This window comes from Pleurodeles waltl, chromosome 8, assembly GCF_031143425.1.
Source record: "Pleurodeles waltl isolate 20211129_DDA chromosome 8, aPleWal1.hap1.20221129, whole genome shotgun sequence".
Lineage (NCBI taxonomy): Eukaryota > Metazoa > Chordata > Amphibia > Caudata > Salamandridae > Pleurodeles > Pleurodeles waltl.
In genome coordinates, this window is record NC_090447.1 from 111,584,382 (window position 1) to 111,609,320 (window position 24,939).

A 24,939-nucleotide genomic window follows, 5' to 3' on the forward strand; every position below is an offset into this window, starting at 1 on the left:
GTACCAGAATTTGGTCTGTGTGACAAATGCGGCAGCTGCAGAACTGCATAAAACCAGTGTGTATCCTCGTGTCTCTTTTAGTACCCGTGGGCATGTGTGAGTGTGGATGGATTTTTTTTTCGCGAATAAACGTACACAGATTTATAGCACTTCCATGGCACACAGGTGCACACATTACAGCGGTTTACAAGTGCTGATTCACCTTGTTATTCAATTAAAAGTAAATTTCCACTTAAAAATGGACTTGGACATAGAAAATTGTATTAGCATTTCTAAGGTTGTGTTGATATATCTCCTTACAATGTCGTTAGGTAAGGTTCTGTAGAGGGGACACCTACAAATCCACAAACTTGCAACGTCCTAATTATCTGCAGAACATTTTCAGGTGACTTCCAATTCCTAAAATGCTTTGACATATACTCAAGTAAAGAGTAAAAGTAAATAAGCTTTCTTGACGAGAAAGAAAAGGGAATATCCACAAAATTAGTCGGGGTGATGGAGAAAAGGTTTCTCCATGGTAGTATGTTTTGCATGTGGAGCAAATTCACTCATGAATTATTTTTCCCCGCTCTGCAATGCACGCTTTTTTACATTTTCAATTGTGTAGATAAGTGATTCCCAACCTTTTGACTTCTGTGGACCCCCCTCTTTATCATTACTGGAACTTGGGGACCCCCACTGAATCATTATTGGAATCCGGGGACTGAAGGCTGGGTACCTAACCTGTTAATATTATTTAATTTACTAAGCAGTCGCGGACTCCCTGAGGCAATATTCATGGACCCCAAGGGGCCCCCAGGCCACAGGTTGGGAACCACTGGTGTAGATGATGACTCGTGAGTAGCCCTGGGAAGGTGTGACACCTGAACATTTTCAAGGTTACTTTTCGAATTCTTACATTTTCTCCAAATGTCTGGGCTGAGACCTAGCAGTCAGCAGAGCAGCACACGCACGAACGCACGCCCTACACCACACCCACTGAAAAAGAGTGCTTGCATTAAAGTAGGCCTCGGTTTGTCATGGTGACAAGCCAGTGATCAAGGCAATATGCCTGATTGGTTTGTTGGGAAAGGTTATGCCAGATGCCATAGGTCTAACCTGTTTGTTATGAAAAGTTATGACAAAGGCAGTAGGCTTCACTTTTTTATTGCGAAAACATTTTTGAAAGGTAATAGACCTTTAAATGTGGGTAAACGTTATAGCCCGTTATTTTGATACATGAGATCCCACAGATTACTGAATTGGGAAGAATACTGAATTGGACAAGGACTTTGATGTTTGTTACCCCCTCTGACAAATTCTGGACATAAAATATTTGCAGCATGACAAACCTTGCTAGACTCACTTTAGAGGAGCTGTATATTGTTTTGTCAGCTATAAATGTGTATATTGGTAAATGTTTGCATATTAGATGTGTGCGCATTAGGTCTGGCCTGACAGCTTCAAGTATCCAATAATAATACTCCATAGGTATATATGCATACATAGATGGGCTTTGGGTCAGCCTTCTTCAGCCATTGGTCTCTTCAAGTGTCATCACAGTCTTACTTTGCCTGAGCTGTCACTTCTTAGAAGCAAACACTTATATCAGCGACGTTACAAATTGATAGTTCTGAGTGGTCTGATTTTGTTGGCAAATATTCAATCCGTATTTGCAGGAAAACGTGGGCAGTAAGCTCGGGCCACAGAGTTGGGCATCCAGCATTTAGCATCCCGTAGTAGAAGGATCTTGTGGTAGACGTCAGAGGGGTTCTCAGCCCGGGTCCATATTGGTTATGAAGTTCAGATACTGAAATCAGCTGAGGCCACTAAGCTATCCAACAGCGTTTACTAACCTATAAGACTTGAATGTGATTGATGATGTTTACAGTAGAGGTACAAAGCGTATTGTTGAATCATCCGCGATGAGCCCCCGCGACTCCAGGCTATATGCGCGCCAGAAGTATAGACAACTTGGAGAAAGAGCTTTAGTAGAGAGGTAATAGTGGCAATAAGAATAATTACGGTACAATAATACTATAATTTATGTAATAATAGATAACTACAAAAGTAAAATAATAGTATGAATAGAAAGAATAGTGGTCGCCGGAAAAAGACCATGTTCGGGCCATCTCCCCAGTAGTTGGCAGTGTATCCACCACTACTTGAGTGCCGGCCATTAGATTGCTTTCATAAGTTTAATGCATGGTCTACATGCGTGCAATGGTAGCCCCCGTCAGATTCCCCCAGACATTGCACATTTGCTAAGAGGGATGGGCAGAATCCCTTAGTACTCAGTTACACCTACAGTTAAATCCATGCGCAAGGTAGGATTTCATGAACTATCACTTGTAAACACCACCCAAGTGTCCCTAAATGAAGTGTTCTTAATCCAAAAAAGTATATTTAACTTAAGCCATTCCTGGATGAGGTCGAGGCTGCATTAGCAAAGGTTTTGTATGTCAAACTTATAGGTGGCGTTTTACCTATGAATGCTTTAACTATAAATGTGGTCCTTCAACAGAACAGATCAGATACTGCCATAACTGCACCAATTAGGTAAAGAAAGAGACTCATTTTTTGTTGTTGTGTCCAATGGATGCTGTTCCAAGGCCCAAATGTCTGCAAAACCTGATGAGAAATCTGGGCATCTGCAACAGCCAGCCTTTGAGATAGTTAGAGCAGATACCTCAAGACCTGTGGTCTTTGAAGCACATTACCTTTTGGTTGCTTGGACAATTAGACATTCTTTTATTGAGGTATGATATTTTTTGAATTAATTGAGTACCTATGTTTTTTATGAAACAGCTGTTTTATTGCATTTTACCTTAGTGTTAAGGGCTGTGACCCAAAACAAACTCACTACCAACTGACTGACATGGGCAGTGTGACTGCCAATGGAACCATAGGTTCTGTTGCCCTGTTATATATATTGAGTGAGTTTGAGTGCCGTGGCTGTTGGGCCAGTCCTTTAGTTTCTTCTTTTATGCATTTTCTCTCATTTTGGTCCTTCTCTTATTGGACAACTCGATTTGCCGCTCATTTAATCTCCAGTGCACAGCATCCTGCGCGGCCATTCTTTCTAAAGCAGGCCGCCATCTTGTAATGGTATTGTCCACGTCGTTGCTTAATTTGTAAAAATAAGTAAATAAAACAAAAATGAATAAGTGCCAGGGCCCTTGTCGGGAGGCCATTGCAGCTTGCAGCACCCATTGCCCCTGTCAGTTCTGCCGATAACAGTACTAACACACTAATAACCATCAAACTTCTACCAGTGTGCCAATTTTGACTATTTCAGGCCCCCAAAGCTATAGGGATTGCTTGTGTGACAGGTATTAGTCATTTTTAATATGTGTTGAAATAATAACCAACTGTTGTGTGATCATCTCTAAATTACAGAAACAGCACCACTATATGGCAGTCTGTCATAAGTGCTAGTGTTGACAATGAAGAGCCGTTGCTGAGAACTGAAAACCACCAGCTCAGTGTAAGCGCTAGTCCATATGTATCATTGAAGGCTGTCATATTTATAAGCAACACTTCAGCGTTCTCTGATTGGTCCAACAGTGATATACAGTTCAAGATGGCCATCTACTGCTATGTTTTTTTTATTGAAAGCTTATATCTTCCAAATTAAAGCAGCAGCATTTTCCCTTTTCGGTTTCGCCTGCACGCGCACTTGCGCACATGCTTGCAAAATCTTTTGTCAGTAAAAAAAATAAAAAGGGGCTTGGAACCCGCCCCTTACTTACCATTGGCTTACTCCAACGTTGGTTTGATTTACCTGCTTTGGATTGGGCAGCATGTCGTATTGACGTCACTTCCTGTTGTTGTCTTCATCTTCTTCGCCGATCTTGCTGTTGAGTTGCCTGTGGACCTATTACTCCTTCCGTTCACTTACTATTGGACACCGGTCAGTGTCCTTCCCTCTGGTTGCAACGCTGAAGATACTTCTTTTTTCTTCATGTGTGCAGTCTTCTTTCTTCTCTGACAACCTCTTTTTTTTATGCCTTCTTCTTGGTCTTCTTTCTTCGTTGCGGTCCATCTTCTTTTTTCTTTCTGCATTCTGTCTTCACTGTTTTCTTACTGCATGCTGTCATCTGTCTTCTCACATCTGCACTCTTCTCAAGTCTTTTGTCTTCTATAGTCTTCTTTCATGTACTGTCTTCTCTTTTCTTCAGTCTTCTGCCGCCTTCTGTCTGCTTCTGTGTTCTGTCTTCTGCTGTCTTCTGACTTCTTTCCCGCATGCCAGTACGTATCGCCTTTGTCTTTTTTTCTGTGTAACTGGCTTACAAATATTAGAAAAATGTTATAATACTGTTTGTTTTTAATTTAATAAAACAAACATTACTGTAACATTTCTCTAATATTTGTAAGCCAGTTACATAGAAAAAAAGACAAAGGTGAAACCTATTGGCTTTGCCAATGCTTGTTTCCTACATGCATTCTTTAAAATTACCCTTACATGTGTGTTATATTGTGGTTTGTTGAGTGGGTGAATAGAAGAATAAGTAAGTGGGTGGATGAATGGTACAACGATGATTGACAAAGTGTATATAGGATGAGGTATTGAGTGACTGAAGAGACACTATAACTGATGAGCCAAAACTAGTGGATGTGGAATTGCGGTTGTTCGTCCAGGTTGGTTTGGCTGAGCCTACCTGCTTGTGTGATGTCTGTGTTGTGGGTGTTTGCCTATTGAGAGTGGCTTTGAGCTGATGAAATTGGAGCCCAGACCTCCTAACGCCTTGGCCACATCCTTTGTGTGAGTGCTGAGATGGGAGTGAAAAGCAGATATCGCTCTGACATTATTGAGGCCCCTAAGAAAATAACAGGTTGGTGCCTCGGACTACTACGGGTTGGAGCCTTGATTGGTGAGGACATGATATACATTTATTAAATAATGCATTTAATGTTCTTACTTAGCCTGCTTGGTTTCTACACCTCCTCCTGACCTTCAGACAAAATAACTCAAGATGGAGTTCTGTTTGATAATGCGTCTTGAGGTCTTTGTTTATGCAAACAACAAGCAGCAAAGGGTGGGTAATGCTTAGTCTGGTGTTTGCACCTGTGTGACAACCACTTCCATTCATCACTAACAATTGTTCACAGATTTATTTGGTCACAATTGAGGCATCCGTAATTGTGAGGTTGATGGTCTGGTGGCTTCTTGGTTTACAGTCATGTCCAAGATCCACTTCTACATCAGTTCCTGGATGAGAGTAAATGTACCTTATCCCACGGTGAGAACCACAGACATGCTAAACTGATGACATGTATCACTATGTACGTGTACAAGGAGAAGGCGCTGTGGCCTTAGAGAGGGGAAATTACTTTGTTGAGTGTGGTTTTGACTGCCATGATCTGCCTAAGCAGCCACAGCTAGCCTCGCCCACAGCAATAATGATCTAGTCTGGCACCCCTCCCGCGAGACGTGGAGGTTTTATTTCATACGCCGCTGTGTAGAAAATTGATGCCCAAGTTGGAAACCTATTTTGCGAAGGAGTTTCTAGCTCCCCCTGTGGCTGTGCACCCTGTGGTTGCATGATGAAGCATTAAACCGTGTGCCACATGACGATACCGTGCGGGTTGTAGGCCTGGTCCCATCAGTGTGACTGCAGCCGAGTGAGTTTGCCTAGACCTCTGTGTCACAGCAGAAGCCGAGTGGGTGATGTGCTAGCATAAAATTAGCAGCAGCGTGGAGTGAGAGGCGTGAGGGTAACAATGCGGCATGTTCCTAGAGTAAGGGAGGCGTTGTCGCAGCCACAGGGACCAAAGCATCCTTAGTGCTGAAGATGTGTTACAATAGGAACCCACTGCCCTGTAATTACTGCATCCCAGTGACTGACACATTCATTGTCCCCAGAAGTGATCATTAGCCAGATTGGTGTCATTGGGCTGATGTTGTGACACAGGCATTGGGCTAGAGGCGGCTTCGGCTCAGCAACAGCACAATATGAGCGCTGACAAAACCAGTAGTTTGTGGCTTCAGTGTAGTGACATGGGTTTTTCTTTGTACTAGCTGTGCCTTGGTTTGGGGTCTTCAAGGCTTTACAGTTAGTAGGAGTATTAAGGGGGCGTTTGCTCTTAAATTATCAACATTGTGAGAGTTGTAGAAAGCAAGATGAATGCACTCTTTTTGCAGTGTAGTGGACATTGGGGTACAATGTGCATGAAAGGATGCTTTATTTTGCAAAGGGGTAAAGTGAAAATAGTTCACAAAAGCCCCTCAAACTGAAACTAAAAAAGATCTGCATTCAAGAGGATATCTGATTTTTACATGTTTGATCACATTTGATCAGTTGAAGTTAGGACAGAAGCAAGCCACTATTAACGAAGTGATGCGTCGCGGAACTCATCTCACGGGTGCAGTGGCGTATAGCGAGTACTGTTGGCGAGCAGTACCCCTCCAGAGAGGATCTGTCGTTGCACCTGCAGACGAGTCAGGAACCTAACAAGGGATGTCCAATATTGACATCTGTCCTCTTCGGGCAGTGGCTTAGAGGGATAAGAGTGTGAGACAATGAGATGGCTCCATTGTAACTCGTATTATTAGTAAAGAAATTAGACTTCGTGAAGAGATGACCTTGCAATCTCATATTGTACATTAGCAAGCGGAGAGTTTTGGCAGCTCCCTACAGCATCTCTGCCTCTCCTGGCCTCTATCATCAGCAGCTTCTGGAACAGATAGCGCATGGGTCCTGATGCTGCCTGGAAACACTGGTACCTTGTATCCAGATAATTTACATCTGATTTACAAAGTATAACTCAGATATTCATGGATGCGACAAGCAAAGGTGCAAAGGCTACTCACCCGTGCAAAGGCTTCATAGTCATAGATTTAATATAGCCTTCACCGGTGGGCATCCCCGAGGTTGTGTCAGAAAAGGGTTCCGCGAAATCCCATGTGGACACCCACACAGTCTGAGCTTAGGGGTGATTCACAAACATTTCCAAAAGCATTTCACTCAGTTTCCAGCAATCTCAGTTCTTGGTGTATATGTAGCTTCAACATTGGGAACGTGCATCGGTAACTGTATTTACTCCATAGGTGGGTCCAGGAAGGGAAGGCAAAAAAATAAAAAGTTAATACTGCAGTACTTCTGGTGTTCTCACACTAGAAATGGATTCTCTGTGCGATGTAAGCTACTAGGTCACAGAATAAATTATTTTTTGGGGAGATTACCATTCACTCGTACCTTTTTCCTCCAACATGTAGACTTGCACTTGAACAAGCTGATGGTGGTGTGAATTAGGTAATCATCTGTAAAGTATGATCCCGAGTATATACCTTGCACATTCCATATTTAATAGCTATTTGTGTGCATTTTGGCCATCAAGTTCAAGAATTATCTGTTTCTCATAGCCTACTATGGTTGGTGGCCCCAGCTACCTCAGCAAATATACAGTCAATATCCACCAGCTGAGCCATAAACCATCTGCATGAAGATTGGTTGAGGCTAAGGCCTTCATTTTGTGGCAGCCTAACCCCATGTACACCTGCACGAAGCTCGTCTTCTGGACGTCTAGAAGAGCATTTGAAACCTGCCACTTTTGTACTATTTGTGGGCCCTCCACATCTGAACTTCCTACCAGACTTGCCTTTGTCCCCCTTCTCTTGCTTCCCTTACGATATGAATATAAAAGTCTAAACTATAAAGTGCCCCCCCAGGCTCCTGATTCTCAAATAATAGATGGAAACTAACTGTTGCGGTTTGTGCCTTATGTTTGGGGTACATTTCTGACTTTCTCATTTTCCAGGGTTTCCAGGAGTACCTCTAGTAACCTACAATAGTTGGAGCTGTCCCTGCGATTTTCCTGGAAATCTGTGGTGAATTCCATTTGGCCATGAGCCCACATTTCTTTCTTTTTGCTCTATCTAGGTTGCCCTTGTTTGTTCTAAAATCTCTATGAAGTCAGCCTTCTCCCTTAACTTCCTCCCACCTAAAATATTGCGTTATGGCCCTCACATCAGTTTCCTCTATTCCACCGAATATTGGTAGTTCATCTCCAGCAGGAGCCATTGTCCCTAAAAGCTGGAATTATACCACGATTGTACCTCGGCTGAAGTAGCCCGCAGCTGACCCGGCTTCTTTAGTTGGCTTCCAACTTATTTCTCTTCTGCTTTTGGCTTCCCAGATTGAGATCTCTGTCAAACCCAAGCTCCCTGTGCTTGGTTATGTTCTCCTGGTTTGAAAACAGCAATTCCTGGTATTTTGAGAACTCTCGAACATATGACAAAGCAACTTCATACTGCTCAAAATACTATGGCTAGACTCCTTTGGATGTCGCTCGGTGTGAATCTAGGGCCATCTTTCTTGGTCTACAGGGACTCCCTGTTCATCAAATGATCATCTTTAGATGTTTCACCATGGACCAGATACAGTGCAGGACGTACCTTTAATCTGTTGTTCTTGGCTTTCTCTTTCACCCTGTCTGCTTGGTTTTTATTCTGCTTTACTTCTGAAGCTTTTGCTACATCTATAAGAGGGGTTGATCTTTTGCCTTTTACATTACAAAATGTTTATCTGTTTTCTTTTCATTCTCAGCTGTCAACCTAACAATGTAGCTTTCAGGAACCAAATGTAACTTGGCTGCTTAGTATTTTTATTCATGAATACTAACTTTCTTTACTTAGTGGGTTACTCTAGTCTTACTAAGGGTATGATATCTTTCAAGCTTGCAGTGTGCTCTATAAGTTACCTTGTTTTCATTCATTCACATATGCAGGTGTATATTTGCTCACATGAAAATTTACGATCAAGTTGTGTTTTTGTTTCTTTTTGTTATTGTTCTGGTATTTTAGGTTTGTGGGTGTGCAGAAACTTTTCCCTGGCTGGAATCCCCAGTCCTTGCCCCTGGGAGCAGATTTTGCCCCCACATAATATTAGCCCATATTGATGGAATGTTACTTGTGAGAGAATGCATTCATGAGTGTAAATTCACATTTCTGAGTACAAAATGTGAGTTTGCACTAATAATTCAAGCTATAAGCCTATATATGTTTATTACATGCACACACGGCTTTGTGAAGTAAGCAAAGGGATCTCCTATGAGGCCTTTGTTCAGACCGTCCTTGCTTGAGCCTATTGCATCATGTCCTGTGTTACTCGCCCAGATGATTCCGGCAGCTGCAAGTGGAGAGGCCCATTTCCTTTACTCACACTGTGCCCTGCCAGTCCTTTGAACTTGCCCGATGGCCCTAATGGCACATTCAGCCATAGCTCTTCCTTATATGACCAGGAGTTGTTCATTCTAATCACTATCCGCAGTAAGCGGCATCCACCAGAGTGAACCTAAAAGTGCCCCACTTAACGTCCAGACTGGATCCGCCTCCGACACAGTCTTCAGGGGCAGGTTTAACCATTAATGACTCCCATCTAATAACTCCTTTTAAGTAAAAATGCCAGTCTCAATCTCTCCCCGTACTGCTTCTGCAGTAGAAAGTGCGTGAATCTTAATCTCCACCATCCCTTTATCCTGGATCTGAGTTGCTGCCTCAATAATAAAGATTGATTCTTTTCCTGACATCTGATCCTTTTACCATTTCACCTCCCTCTGCACCCCTCCATCCCTGTGGTAGACGTATACCCTACTTCACACCTGCGATAACCGTTCCGTACGCACATCCCTCATCCAAAACAGCCTACACCAAGTGATGATTCCCTAGCAGGTCTTTTCCCGCTGTGTTTGCCAAATACAGATGTAATAGATGGGACGCAGCACAGGAGTAAAGGAGGCCACGCTTCAGCGCCTCTTTTATGGTTCTTCCACAGCCCCCCAAGTTCCAGAATCAAAAGAAGCCTAGCTGCCTCATCTGTGATACCCTCGTCCAGCTGCCACCTCAGAAGGTCAAAAAGAGACCAGACGTTCCAAATGACCAAAACATCTCCACCCAGACCAGTGTCATCTCTAGGAGTGAAAGAGGCTGAGTTCCTGCGTGTTTCCTATGTTCCTTCCCTGACCCACTCCAGAGATAAGAGAGTCCATGCTGCAGCACCTCTGTTGGAACCCTTCACAAGACCCAGGACCTGCAAGAACTTCAGACAAACGTGCAAGAGATCTACCACTGCCTCATGGAGAAAGCAAAACATATTAACGCACTTCTTTGACAGTTCTTTTCACACTTACTTCCACTAACTCCAGAGGAAAAAGTGGGAGAGTTATTATACATCATTTAAAGTTCTTTCCCACTTCAACGTCCTGGAGCATAATATGCCGAAATCTTCATGTCTTAACACATTTTCCAAAACCATCTCCAGCAACCAAATAGGCGGATGTCCTGCACCTCTTGTGTGGTCCACCACTCTGGCCGACACTTTTCAGCCAATTGGATACTGGCTTTTCCACTTCCTGCTGTCTCCAGATCTTCCTGGGGGTACCTCGTCTGTCTCTAGCAGAGCAGCACAAAAGGTCCATGTTATTCGCAGGTGGGTGCTTCCCTCCAAAGCCCTGCACGCGGGCTCATGCGCCACTAAATTCAGCCCTGTTGATGTTTGACAATTATCCGAGGTCTTGTATTCCCCATGGGTGATCTATTTCTGGCACGAGGCCTGCTGAAACTCAAGTAGATTAATTTCCTCTCGGTACATCCTCCGGGAGATCAGTTTCTGTGTCTGGGAGTTGTTTGCGCTTCATTGGCTCTTACCGAAAGTACATTTTGTTGTAAGACCTAGAAATTGGGTCAGGGTGGCGGTGTCTCTGATTTCTAACACGAGGCGAGGAGACGGGTACTTTTCCATTCGAGTGCTCCGTGCTCAGACTCTGCGAACTTGGACAGCGAGTTATATCGCCCTGCAGCCAAGAGGAGAGTAAGTCGATCCTTTGGGACACAGCAAGGGATCCTTTGTACGAGAAAGAACAAGGACGCCGCATTATCACCAGGTCTGCGAAGGATGCTGAGTAAAGGCCTGCGAATGAAGGACTCTATCTTCTCTTTGAGGATGGAGGGAGGTGAGGGGACTGATTTCAGTAACAAGCCACCAGTCCCCATGTTTGTAATGCTGCCACATGAAGCTGCATGTTGGGTGTACAATTGTACACTATTGATGCAATTTACGATAGGGACCACGTGCTAAAGAAAAACTAAGTTGATGGACTCTTACACAGTGTGGATACAGGAGGTGATGTCATTCCTATCATCATTCTGACTTTAAGGAGGATTGGTGGATTTGCAAATCTAAAACATTCCGTGTTTTCACTTGGGCATATGCTTGTATAGTCGCCAAATAGCACCGTGTTTGTGTCTCATAAACTCTTATATATTATATACTCCCAGCACTCTATCCTTAGATATGTCTTTTTTGTGAATTACCAGCCCAATACAATTGAACTATTCTTTTTTCCTTATGACAGTTGTTTATCCTGTCCAACACGAGTCACCACTTGTTTTTCCTGTTCTCTCTGCCTTGTTATTCATTTGTTTTCTTTCCCTCATAAAGCTCTGCAGTGGCCTCTAGGCGACTTGTAAGGTGTTTATGAAGCTCCTTCAGTAACTATTAGATAAATCCATTATTTGACGTGCATGAAGTACTTCTGAGCTCTGTGGGACCTCGAGGTTATGATTTCACGTCATTACATGACAGTCACATCTTTTCACGCTCCCAAGGCCAGTGTAGAGTGCCAGGTTTTACTGGTCCATTGAGTAAGTGATGACGAGGTCACTGTGCAGACAGGTGATAACGCCAAAGAGGGTTAAAGGGGCATCTGGGAGACCACGTTGAATGGGTCCATGAGAGCACGCGGTTGGATACTGCTTCTTTCTCCCTCAGCCAATAGGGGGCGACGTTCATTCCCTGAAAACAGTGCACCGCTGCTGTCCATTTAGAACCACCCTACGTTCTGCTTTGTTTTGTAATAAAACTGTGTTTTTCCATCCCTCGGGTGACATTCACTTGCTTTTGAAATTGTGCCACACACAGTGCTAAATGTTTGCAGGTGGTGGGTACCGGCACTCTTACGGGAGACCACGGCTCACTTCTCATCAGCCACGCATGCGTATTGGGTGAACGGGGTCTGCGCAGGAGTGAACAGTGCATCCCCCCCAGTGTGGAGGTTAATTTAGAAGCCACTGCTAGCTAGAAATGGTGTGAAGAGCTCTGCCGCCCCAGTGAACCAGCTCACATTGGCCTGTTGGTCTTTTGAGTCAATTGTACCTTTTTTGAGATGCCCTGGACCACAGTGTTGTCCTGTTAACTTTCCGGTGCCACCCAACTAATCTGTCTCTATCACCTGTCGATTCTTACTGAATGGTTATGTTCCCTGTAGTAAGTTGTTAGTTTGGTTAAACTCTTGCAACACACTGCTGATCTGTCCAGAACTCTGTACCACGCTGTTGATCAGTGCAGTCCCCTTCACCATGTTGGTGATGAGTCTATTGGCCTTTTAAATCCGGCTCAACAAAGTATCAATCCCTCCAGACCCCTGCATCCACTAGTAACCTGTCCATTCCCATGTTTCACACTACACTGTACAGAAACATGAGTCACACTGCTGATTCATCAAGACCCTGGTGCCCCATGACTGAGCCGCCCAGCCCCCGCAAGACCTGATTGAGCTGTCTGGAATCCTGTAGCAGACCACTGACCTCTGTCCTACCCCTGTGTCTCACTATCAATCCGTCCAGATCCTGCCCCAGGTACTGATCAGCACACTGCCCACTACATGCTGCTGAGGTGCCCTGCACCCTGTACATTGTGGATTGTTATAATAGAGTTCCTTCTGGATTTGTGGGGGACCTAGGAGATTAATCTGCAACCCCCCCATGTTATTTCAGGAAGCCCCCCAGTTAATATCGACGTTGTTTACCTGTACCACAAAATTAGATAAACAAAAGAAGTAATTCAAAGCAGAAAAAATTTCAGAGTAGTTAGTGATGAGTGTGAAATAGTACATATAGTTCAGACAGTATCAGAGAGCAGCCCGGTGTTATTTGCAATGACCAAGGCTCTTGTTATTCCTTAGGCTTGTTAGGTCATTGTGGGGCCAGGCCCTCTCATTAAATGTTGTTGTTCAGCACGTGACACTGACAGCTGACTCATCCTGTGGCTGCCTCAGCTCTGCTGACAGCACCAGAGTGTTTGCTTGTTTGGCTCCTACTGCCGCGGAAGGAAGCCATCCAAAGACTAGAACCAGACATGGAGGGAAGATCCAGAACCATTTACAATTGTATCCAGTTGTTAGGACCAACTTCTTGAAATTGCTTTCACATACATGTATCTAAATATCCATAAAGATATCCCCAGCATTTGATAGTCATTAAAGGGATGACCAGTGACTAGACAGGTTGGACTACATCATTTCCTCTGTTTTTTTTTTTTATATTTTGATAATACAGTGTCCTAAAGAAAGTTATGCTTTAAGACATTGTATGAAGCCGAAATGTCATAGACCTCGTTTTTTTAGTGAGAGGCCCGTTAGCATAACATTGAAAAGTACACATAAACATATTGAGATTCAGGCTCCTCGAACTTGTCAAGCCTCAGTTATATCAAACAAGCTGGAAGACGTTTTGTAAAACAGTTTTTACTATATATAAAATTTTGTGCACAATCTTTGTTGCACATGCATGGATTTGCCCTCACCACTTGCCAGATCCTGATTTTTAGGTTTCACCTGCATGGCCGTTTGCACGATGCTTGCAAAATGTATTGTTAATACAAAAAAAAAAAACTTAAAAGGGGCTTAGAACCAGCCCCTTATGTACCTAAACTTACCATTTGCTTACTTCAAAGTCTCTTTGATATACGTTCTTCTGATTGGTCAGCATGTCATCTGCACATCACTTCCTGTTGTTGATCTTGCTGTCGAGTTGCCTCTGGACCAAGCACTCCTTCTGGTCACTTGCCATTGGACACTGGCCAGTGTCCTTCCTCTGTGGCTATGACGCTGAAGGTAGTTTTTTTTATTTTCTGCATGCTGTCTTCTTTCTTCATTGCCGTCTTCATTTTATTTTCTGCATACTGTCAACTTTTATTGCTGTCTTCTTTACCACACGCACTCTTTTGTCTTCTTTCTTTCTTCGCTGCCGTCTTCTTTCTTCTTCACCGCAGACTGCCTTCTGTCTTATTTCTTTGCTGCCATCTTCTTTCTTCTGTGTTCTTTCATCTTTACACCATGCAGTCTTCTGTCTTTTTCTTCTTCACCACATGCCGTCTTCTGCCTTCTTTCTTTGCTGCCGTCTTCTGTCTTCTTTACCGCATGCCATCTTCTGTCTTCTTTCTTCGCTGCCATCTTGTCTTCTTTCTTCTTCACGAAATGCAGTCTTCTTTCTTCGCTGTTTTCTTTCATCTTTACCACATGCCGTCTTCTGTATTCTTTCTTCGCTGTCTTCTTTCTTTTTTTTTCTTCGCCACATGCCCTCATGCCAATAAATTTGCCTTTGTTTCTTCGTTCTGTCTAAATGGATTACATTTTAGAATCCAGTTAGATAGAATGAAAAAACAAAGGCGCAACCTATTGGCTTTGCCAGTGCTTGTTTAAGTATTTTTGTTGTTTAAACTGTGTACCTTTGGAAACATTGTGTGGGTGGGTATGGTACAAATAAACAGTGTAAAATTGACTTAGGGGGTTCATGATTTTCGACACACATTTGGGCCCCTTTGTTAATTTCCCTGGGACACGTATTTTGTAAGATATATGTAATTGTGGTTTTCATGGTTATGGGGTCACTTGTATTTCAGAAAGCTTTTTGCAGAGAAAGCTATACGATGCATGAACGCGAATTATACGATCCCCCCATCCATGCATAGCATCTGCGCCACGGTGTGTCCTGCATGTATTTTAAACTTTTCAGAATTTGTATTAAAATTGCTGATTTTACTTAACCTTGTAGCCAATGCCACAGTTCAGTCAGCTGCCACTAACTGTTAATGGTGGGCTCTACCGCTTGCAGAAGAGGGACCGTGCTATGCTGTGTTCATATATATAATTTTCCTTCCAGGCGTCTACGGATTTAAGACATTATGTCTATTGTGATAATTGGTCTGTGTCTGATTGTGAAGCTCTTTGTGTAATTTGGCCAGTTTATAAGCAGTCATTTAAGGAGTTCCAAAGACAGAGAACTGAAAGAATCAGCAAGCAGTGGGGCTTGTACTTGTCTATCACACATGAAATTCTCCATCATATTATTGCTCCTCTGATCTGCAGGTCTCCCAGTTTATCATCTTGTGAGACACACTAGTAGTTACTCAACATCAGTGGTTCCCAGTCTGTGGTCCGGGGACCCTGGGGGTCCGCAAAGCCTCCTCAGGGGGTCCGTGACTGCTTAGAAAATTAAATAATATTAACAGTTTAGATACCCAGCTTTCAGCAATGACTCAGAGGGGGGGGTCCCCAGATACCAATAATAATTCAGTAGGGGTCCTCTGGTTCCAGTAATGATGAAGTGGGGGTTCACAGAAGTCAAAAGGTTGGGAACCATTGCTCTACATTGTTTACCCCCTGGCTCTTGGGTTCTTTCTTACTTCCACACGGTCTGTTTTTATAGTTATTCGTAAAAGCTTTGATTTTCAGAAACCTTGCCCCGCCTTGAAGTAGTTGCGGTACCCCAGCAGTACTGCAGCAGAGTACCACTTCTAGTTGCCCATGATTTTGCTCAAGCTAATGCATATTGTCCACTGTCCCATCACAGCCACTCTGCACCGGAGCAGGCGTTGCTTCCTAGCTTTGCATGCTCACAACGTTTCTTGTGAGGTTGCTGGTGGCCATTGTGGCCCACATGTACTCTGAACTATGCTGCTGTCTCTGCGACTTGTCGAATTTGATGTCCCAGGGATATACTTTGTCACGGTTACATATTGGTTAAATTTGTGATTCTTGCAGGCGCTCAGGGGACGTATGATTCGGTTTCAAGTCTAGAAGCAATGCTTGCTGTCGCGTCCTCCCTTGTTCTGTGGAACCTGTTGCTTATAGCTTTTGAAACTAATGCATTCTGCATTGGACTAAAATGAAAACCCCTATTGCTCTTGTTTCCATTTTAGGGGCTTGATTCACAAAGGGCCTCCACGCTCAGGGCAGAATCGCCGCAGTGAGAATGCTCATTGCTGAGATTCCGCCCTAAGTGCAGAGACTCCACCACGACTGCGGGGCCTCTGCCCTGAGTATAGAGGCCCTTTGTGAATCAGGACCTAGATGTTTTAGATTACACCGCAACATTCTTCCAGAGACCCTACAGAGTACATGCACACGTAGATAGACCTGGCGTGCCGGAGGTCTAAAATGACATGCTGAAGAATTAGAAAGGCCACAGTGTTGTGAGAACTGATATACGTCAAAGATACTTGTTGGTTCTCCAGCTCTTCTTTACGGTGCACTACCATATCCTAGGAACCACTGTTAGTCTTTCTATGTGCCGAGCTCAATGGTCTGTGTCAAACGAAAGGCCAGACAGAGCCTCCAGCAGCAGTCGGGGCCCAGTAGTAGCCAAGGAGGGAGGCAAGGAAGAGAAAGCCCAGGAGGAGTCGTGGCTCAACCGTAGCAGTCTGAGAAAGCTGTTGTGAGCAGCTTCAGCCGCAGGAGACCATGCGGAGACCACCAGTACCAGAAGGCGCAGCAGCAGGAGTCAAAGGACAAGAGTCCTGCCAAACGCTTTGCTTGTGCAATGCTGGACCCTTAGATGAGAGGAATCAGCTGTGTAGCCTGGAGTATGTTGGTGGAGGTGGAAGGCAGCTTAGGTCCCTCTTCTAGCTCTGTTGGGGTGCAGGGCACTAATTCAGAGATCAGACTTCCCAACTGCAGGTCACAGTGTTGTGCTCCAGGGTAGCTTGAATGCGCCTTGTCCTCACTGATTTTACCGGTTGCACTGCAGATCACTATGCCATGGATAGGATCACCAGAAGGGGTGCTTGCTGACACAAGGTTGCCACACCATTACTGCAGCCCTTTAAACACAAGTAGGGTATAATGCTGGACTGGCATCGGGCGTTTCCTCAGGAGGCTGGAACAGTGGGGGTGTCACTTTTGTCATGGGGGGCAGCAGATTTAAAAGCACTGCAGAGTTCCTTGCGTATCAATTTTCAGGCAACAATAAAAGTGCCAAGAGATAGATCACTGCCGGCATTGGACCCTATCCTATGAGCCTTTAAGGAACTCTCTGGCTTTAAAAATAACCTGGCCAGATCTCAAGCCGTCAATCGGATGATCCCGCCATACATGCTGCCTTCCGTACAAGCCCTTATTCCATTTCAATGGGTCCAAGACCACATACAACACCTGGGCCTCGGACTTTACCCCTACTTCTTCAGTCTTCAACTGGACGGTCTGTAGGAAAGCCGTGCTAGATGAGCTCCAGAGATGGAACCCACTTTGGGTCACCTGGCTAGGCAGACTAAATGATGTCAAAATTAGCCTACTCCCTAAAATACTATATCTGTTTCAGAGCCTTCCCACACCCATCCCGCGGGAAGAGAGCACGTCTTCAGAGTGAGGTACGTTCCTTCATATGGGGAGGAAAACTCCCCTGCTTCTCTAACCGTATTCTGATGCTACCCCACACCAGAGGTGGACTCGGGTGCCCCAATCTTCTTGAATACTATTGGGCGGCTCACCTTTGTTTCATTTTGGAATGGGTGGTACACAAGAGTGACCGACACTGGTTCCACATGGACCATGCTGTGGCGTGCCGGCCTCTGTGGGACCTAGCATGGGACCCCGAAAATGCACAGCCCCACTGCGCAAATATGGGCACCCCCACAAGAACTGTCCTCGAGATCTGGGTCTCAGAAATGAGCACAAAAACGAGGCCTTACCACGTTCCCATCCCCGAACACACCCCAGGCGCGTAACCCAGACTTCCTACAGCCCAACTCCTATGGGTACTGGCGAGAAGCGGACTGTCATACCCTTCAGGACCTGTTCAAAGGAGCGTCTATCAAAACTTTCGTCCAGTGCAGGTAGGAATATAAAGTACCAGGAACAACAAGGCTTCAATACTACCAGCTCTGCCACTGGCCCTTCGTTCCGACAACAAACACGGGGCGACACGTAAGCTAACCATCTTTGAATCATTAGTCAGATCATATTCAGGGTCTTGGGGACTTATCTCTTGTACCTATCAAGTACTATGACATTCAAGCCCTGCCACCACCCATCCCTGCCATGACCAATGGCATCGAGATGTAGGCACAGACCACACTAGAGGGCAATGGGAACGACTCTGGGCAGACATCACTAAAAACTTAAAGCATCCCACAAAGGGAAACAGCCTATAAGTTCATGACACGCTGGTATCTTACTCCCACCTGCCTTCATGCAATATTCCCTTTATCACCCCCCCAGTGCTGGAGATGCAGTGCGCTCTTGGGTGACTTCCTTCACATATGGTGGACATGCCCAAACATAACTACTTGCTGGAAGGGAGGTACTTAGTCATATAAAAGGGACCATAGGATACCCTATTCCGGACACCCCTTTCATAACACTCCTAGGGCTCAGGCCCCACTCCTTGAACCAGACGACGAATAGGGAATGGCGGCTAATTTCCCACGTTAGGTGCGGCCAAACAACTCATAGCGCTCTATTGGAAGCAGATCAGCGCACCCCCTATTTTCTTATGGTTCACACGGCTGTAACTGATTGCCACCATGGAACACATTACCGATAAACTGACGCACACTGAAGGGGACTTTACTAGGATACGGTGGCCACTTATTCAATACTTCTCTAAATTGAAACACTTATGATTTACACCTCCACGCCTCAGGGCACTTCAACTCTTTGAGGTGACCCCAAATACTGGATTAGACACTTGAGGAACAGCCTCCCACACCCTACTCATACTAACGTGGCCGCGCCATGATATCCTTCCAGTACGGGTTGAACACCAGTAGAAATACGTCTTTTGACCATCACATCAATAGTGTGCACCTGTTATTTGTTATTATGTTTGTTCAGTTGTTTAAGACTTTGAGAGACTCTCTGTCGACGCAGGGCATCCCGACCTGGGCAAGGCACGCAGCCCATGAGCCTCTTGAAGCTCAGTTTGTTAATGAAACTGTGGTTAGAATGGGGGACGGCCCTTGCTGACTACATCGATTTTGTAGACCTTGCGGCGCATAAGGCGTAATTACTGTATCGTCTCACTCGGTCTAAAAATGTTAATAACGAAATTTAAAGAGAAAAGTGCCAAGATCATTCTGGTGATTAATGTAGCTGCTGGCGAGAGATCACGTATCACGCCATGTGATAAACATGATGATGGCCGCCAGAGGCAGTCGTCACCCACTGCCAAGCTCCCGCCGTCAGGCAGCCTGGCGGCGGGATGAAACACCATCCGCCAGGATAGCGGCGCTACCCTGCGGATAATGTTTCATTTCCCGCCAGAGTTTCGGGCAGTGATCTGCGTGACGGGTGCAACTGCAACTGCCGCACAGAGGCATTGCCGTCAATGTCCCGGCCGAGCCTTTCTGTGAGCCTCCGCCCGCCAGCTCTCAGGTTCATAATCTGGCCGACGGGGTTCTGGGGTTGCTGGCGGTCAGTGTTTTGACCGCCAGCATAAACACAGCGGTTGTTTCTACAGTGTTCATAATGACCCCCTATATTTCTAGGTCAAATGGTTCAAAAGTTTCTAAAAATGCAGTGACACATGTTGTCACGCACTGGAAGACCCCTTGAAAAGCTGGACCGGTCATCTTTTTGTTGCTTATTGCAATATTTGGGTATTAAAATTCTACCAGTGAGATGCAACTAATGCCCAGACAGTGTTACCAAGTTTAAAAAATGCTGAAATAATCAAGCACTGCTATTTCAAAATGTGGCGCATTATGCCACATAATTTGACTTTTCCTGCAGCGTAATGTACTCAAACGTGCCATATAATTTGGCCCTCTCCAGCCGCACAGTTCTAGTAGCCCTGCATATAGGTCTAGCTCTGCGGGATGAGCGTGCCTGTCATGCGTAATCTTCTAACACAGTGGTTCCCAACCTGTGGTCCGGGGACCCCTGGGGGTCCTCGAAGCCAAAAAATTAGCAGATTAGGTACCCAACTTTCAGTAATGACTCAGTGGTGGGGGTCCCCGGATTCCAGTAATGATTCAGTGGGGGCCCTTGGTTCCAGTAATGATAAAGTGGGGGTCAACAGAAGTCAAAAGGTTGGGGACCACTGTTCTAACAAATAGTTGTTGTAAAATCGCAGTGTAGGTCCGCAACACAACTGCCAGGAAGGCTGAATTCGTAAATAGACACCCAGGACAGGAAACTGGATGCTCCCCTGACACGGTGTCATAATAAATGTGATTCCTTTGGCCTTTTTAAATCCCTGGAAATACATTATGTGTCCCTTATTATCTTGATGTGTTTTACTCTGATGCTTTGTTTTTCATCTGCGGAGTTAATTGTGTTTGAAATGCACGTATGCCCAGGTCAGATTAGTAAACCCTCGTCAGTGAATGCCCTTCCCAGTATGCTGGGCCATGCTGACGTAACTTCCCTGATGCAAAATTAGAATGAAAACCCGGCTGGCACAGCGCCCATCTGTGCTGTGTAATAATCCCAGGCCGCGTCTCCCAGGGGTTGCGCCGCCAGACATCCCGGTGATAGGTTCTTAGCAGCAGCTCCGAGCAGCAGAAGCCCCGGGAGGGATGTCCCTGCCCCAGCCCAGTGTGCCCGTCCTCCAAGGGCTGCCTGCGGAGATATCACCGGCAGGAGAACTGAATAAACTGCGATCGGCGCCGATTTAGGAACATAGCACGCTTTAATATTTAAAAACCGCGCTCCCCCTGCGCGCGTCCGCGGGCGGTTCTTGTTTTCCAGGCTGGTTTTCACAATGCAAGAACATTTTTCTTTGCTCAGTTATAAGCTGAACACATTCAAGGTGCGTGTTTGGTTTGCACGTTTGTTCCAGATTCTCCTGTCACGTGACACTGACTCCTCTCAAAGACACTGACAGGCCTCGTGGCATTCCGTGAAGTGATCAATATGCCGGTTTCCCTGGGCGCAGCTACGAGCAACTAGATCGTAAACTTTAGCTTCTCCAATTAGTTGTGGACTTGTAGGAAAGTGGACAGAATAGTTGTTCGTCTTTAATTTACTAAATGCGGTCTGCGAAAACAATACAAACCCTGTATAAGCCAAAACCGATGTATCTGAGCTTTGACAATTTATACCTTCACTCCACAAACTGAATGCTGGCTTTCCCCAGCTCACTCTGACATTCACCCACCTGGATTACTTTTAGTTTTTTTTGTTTTTTTATTCCTAAGAAGCATGAAAGACTCGGGTGACCCTGCTTGGGTCTGGATGTGAGACCTGTATGTAACTCACCTATGTCAGCAGCCAGGGCATTAACCCACTGAGATAGGTTGTTGTGTAGCGGATATAATCAGCAGGTGCTCAGCAGCTTTTCCCATTCAGTCAGGAGAATAAAGGCCGAAGGGGGGCAGCCAACGCTTCCCTGCGTTAATCTCTGCTAGTCCAGACGCTACCACAACTGCTAATGTTTACATAATTTTCTGTGCGGCCTCCATGTTAGTCCACGTCCATTCTATTGAGCGGGGCCTTGGGGGGGAGGACCACATATTCTAGATATATTACTATCTCGGGAGCACAAAGCCCCGTTCAGAGAGTCCCTAATAAACCAGCCTAATCCCCGCTCTGTCTGAGCGTCTCCGATAACAGCCTCTCTGGACAGCAGCCAGAGACCTGAGAGCAGCATCCGAGCCTGCGTCTGCCCCGGCAGCCAGAGACCTGAGAGCAGCATCCGAGCCTGCGTCTGCCCCGGCAGCCAGAGACCTGAGAGCAGCCATGATTGGCCGATGGAAACGAGGCTCCCGGAAGAGGGGCTTGCCTGGCTTCTACGTCACCACAATAGTGACTCCTGTTTCACAGCCATTCCTCCACCCAACTCAGCACTTTTCAGATTTCCCAGCAGTGCTTAATTTGTGAAAAAATAAGTGCCGGGCCCTTGTCAGGTGGCCACTGCGGCTTGCACCTCCCACTGCCCCTGCCAGCACTAACAGTGACAGCGCCAACACAACCACTATCACACTACTAAGTGTGACAATTCAGACTATTTCGGCCCACCAAGACTATAAAAATGGCCTTGGCAGTAGGCATTAGTCATTTTAGGATATATTGAATTAACAAACAACTGTTATTGTGCTTGCCTCTAAATCAGACAAACAGCACCACCAGGTGACAGACTAGCATAAGTGCCAGTGTTGACAATTAAGTGCTGGTCCTGAGCACTGGAAACTACCGGCTCAAATTAAGCACTGGTTCCCAGCAGTTGGCCAAAGCTGAAATTTGGCAAGCAGAGCTCAGAAAGAGTCTTTACTGTGCTTAATTTGGGATGATGGTTACAGGTGGAGGCCCACCAGCACTCGATTCTGTGGACTGGCACTTTTTTTCCCATATGAGACTTTCATCGAGAACAAGCAAGAGAAAAATACAAAAGGGGAAAAAAGAAGATGAAAGACGGAGAAACTACAATAAAAGCAGAAAGCAGGGATTCTAAAGAACCAGGAAGAGTGGGATAAGTGGACCAGAAGTGCTTAGAAAGATGCATGAGCAGCACTCAAGACTACTCAGCTTAGTACTTGGCATCCCCGATATTTCATAGCGCTATCCGTGGGCTTTGGAGCAAAACGTTGCCCCAGCACTTACTGTTTTTCATGGTTTTTATAAAGCTCTAAGGCTAGTAGAAGTTATTGTACTACAAGTTGCTGTTGATGCTTACTCCAGAGATCCATGACTGTTTATAATATAAAGTTAATTATATTAGCAGTTTATTAAAGTACTTACACATAAAATGCAAAAATGTTATGCATCAGCCAGGCTAGCTTGAATCCAGAGGCACAGTGAGCACTGGATTCAAGCTAGCCTGGCTGATGAGGGGTGAAACCCCGAAACCGGTCCCAGGATGCTTGTTTCCAGTCCAGGGAAGACCTGGCCTAGCAGTTTGGGCTGGACTGTTCCCATTGGGAACAGGGTCAAGACTGATTTGCATATGGCTGGGTCCAAACTGGAATGGCATGGGCAGCAAAAAAACGATGGATTTAGGCCCAGATCACTGTACTGAGGGTGAATGTTTGACAATGTTCAGCATTCCGTCCATCACTTGTTGTTTTTGCCATGAACAATATCACCAGTTCAAAAGCTTCCTCCCTTAACACTTCTTCATATAAAAAGTCTCTTGTAACTGTGGTCCATGGGCAACCTGAATCCTCTATAATATTAAAGCTCTTCCTAAAAGAATCACTTTGCCTAGCGGCGGTTTCTAACAGTTGTTCATTACTGAAGACCTTCCTGGTTGGAGAGCTAGCACTACATCAGAACATTCCACTTCTTCTATTTTTCCACTTTAAATGTACTCCTGTCTTGGAAAAAAACACAGTCATATAGTTTTTTCAATGTTTCTTACCATCCTTGCACACACTAGCAAAATGACAAATCTTACTGCAATTTTTACACGTTGCCTGTTGTTGGGCATAATTTAAAGGATGATACATGAGAAAAAAAAACATACTTGTAACAGAACACTTCTTTCTCGAGTGTTTTCGAAGCACTATTCCCCTTTGCCAGACAGCTGTTTACACTACATACCCCTGACATCTATATTCACTTTTTCTCATTGACTGTGTTCATCCACTTTTGACTGTGCAATAGCCTTAGCCGTAGAAATAGTATCCTTAAGACTAGGGTCATCCAAAACCCACAATTGTTCTTGAATTTGCTTACTTTTAACATTAACAGTTATTTGATCCCTGATCATCTCATCTTCCATTTGTCCAAAATGGCAAGATATTGAAAGAGCACTCAATGAGGTTAAAAAACCATCCAACGTTTCACCCTCCTTCTGAAACCTATTACAGGACATATGCCTATCCAAAGATATACTTGTACCTACACTCTAGACGCAATAATGTGTCATCATGTTCATTAATTTCACCTTGTCCTTCTTGGTTAGTGGTCAAAACCACTTGTCCTTCAGACCACAAACGGTGCAACAGAATGTGTTTGCAACGTTCAACTGAGATTTTGTACCCTTCATTTGCCTTCATATATGTAAACAAAAATAACTAACATCCTCCTCATTCCATCATCCTGATGGAGTAGGGGGTCCCCCCTTATCCTGTAGGAACTTAGGTGGTGTTTCAAACTGCATGGTAATTTAAGTATTCGTAAACATTCATTAAAGGTGCAAAATCTTCTTCAATGATACTTTAAAGAATTATATATGTACAGATAACACCATCTAAGGATAGCTTGTGCTATGTAAAAGTGAATAATATCTGTATATAGTACAGTTGATCACTTTAGGGACCTAAGTCACACTGTAGTGTACAGAACACAGATTTGAAACGTGAGTGTGTCACTGAATAAGTACTAGTTTCTTAAGTTTCTGTGACAGGCACAATATAATTTTTTTAATTAAATTTGTGTGAATCACAAATTTCTAGTGTGCTGAAAGTCAAATGAAAGATAGTACTTCACTGTGTCTCTGCTACCAATTTCTGGAACCAGGAACACCTGGGATTCCTGGAGAAGGCTCTCACTATAGTTGGGTAATTCTTGGAGAAGGCTCACACAGCCAACCCAGAGAATCGTAGCCTCTTGCCCTAGGATTGCACATGTAGCCTCAATCTACATTACAGAGTGCTGTTCCTCGGTACACAGGCAGCGTTGGGATATGGAAAACCTGTCAGAGTCTCGGTCCTGTGCAATCGCGTAGATCAGTGGTTCCCATCCTGTGGTCCGGGGACCACTGGGGGTCAGTGAAACCTCCTCAGGGGGTCAGGACTGATTAGAAGATTAGATAATATTAGCAGATTAGGTCCCCAGCTTTCAGTAATGACTTAGTGGGGGGGTCCTAGGATTCCACTTATGATTCAGTGGGGGTCCCTGAGTTCCAGTAATGCTAAAGTGGGGGTCCATAGAAGTCAAAAGGTTGGGAACCACTGGTGTAGATTGCTTGATACAACCAGGAAACTAGTTGTTTTTTCGAAGGAAAATCTAGTCAGTCAC

The 24,939-nt window shown here is 44.8% G+C and overlaps 1 protein-coding gene across 11 annotated transcripts in view; it reads left to right on the forward strand.

Moving 5' to 3' along the window:
* GDPD5 (glycerophosphodiester phosphodiesterase domain containing 5) overlaps nt 1-24,939 on the forward strand; it is a 699,403-nt gene that overhangs the window by 237,599 nt on the left and 436,865 nt on the right. The window lies entirely within an intron of this gene.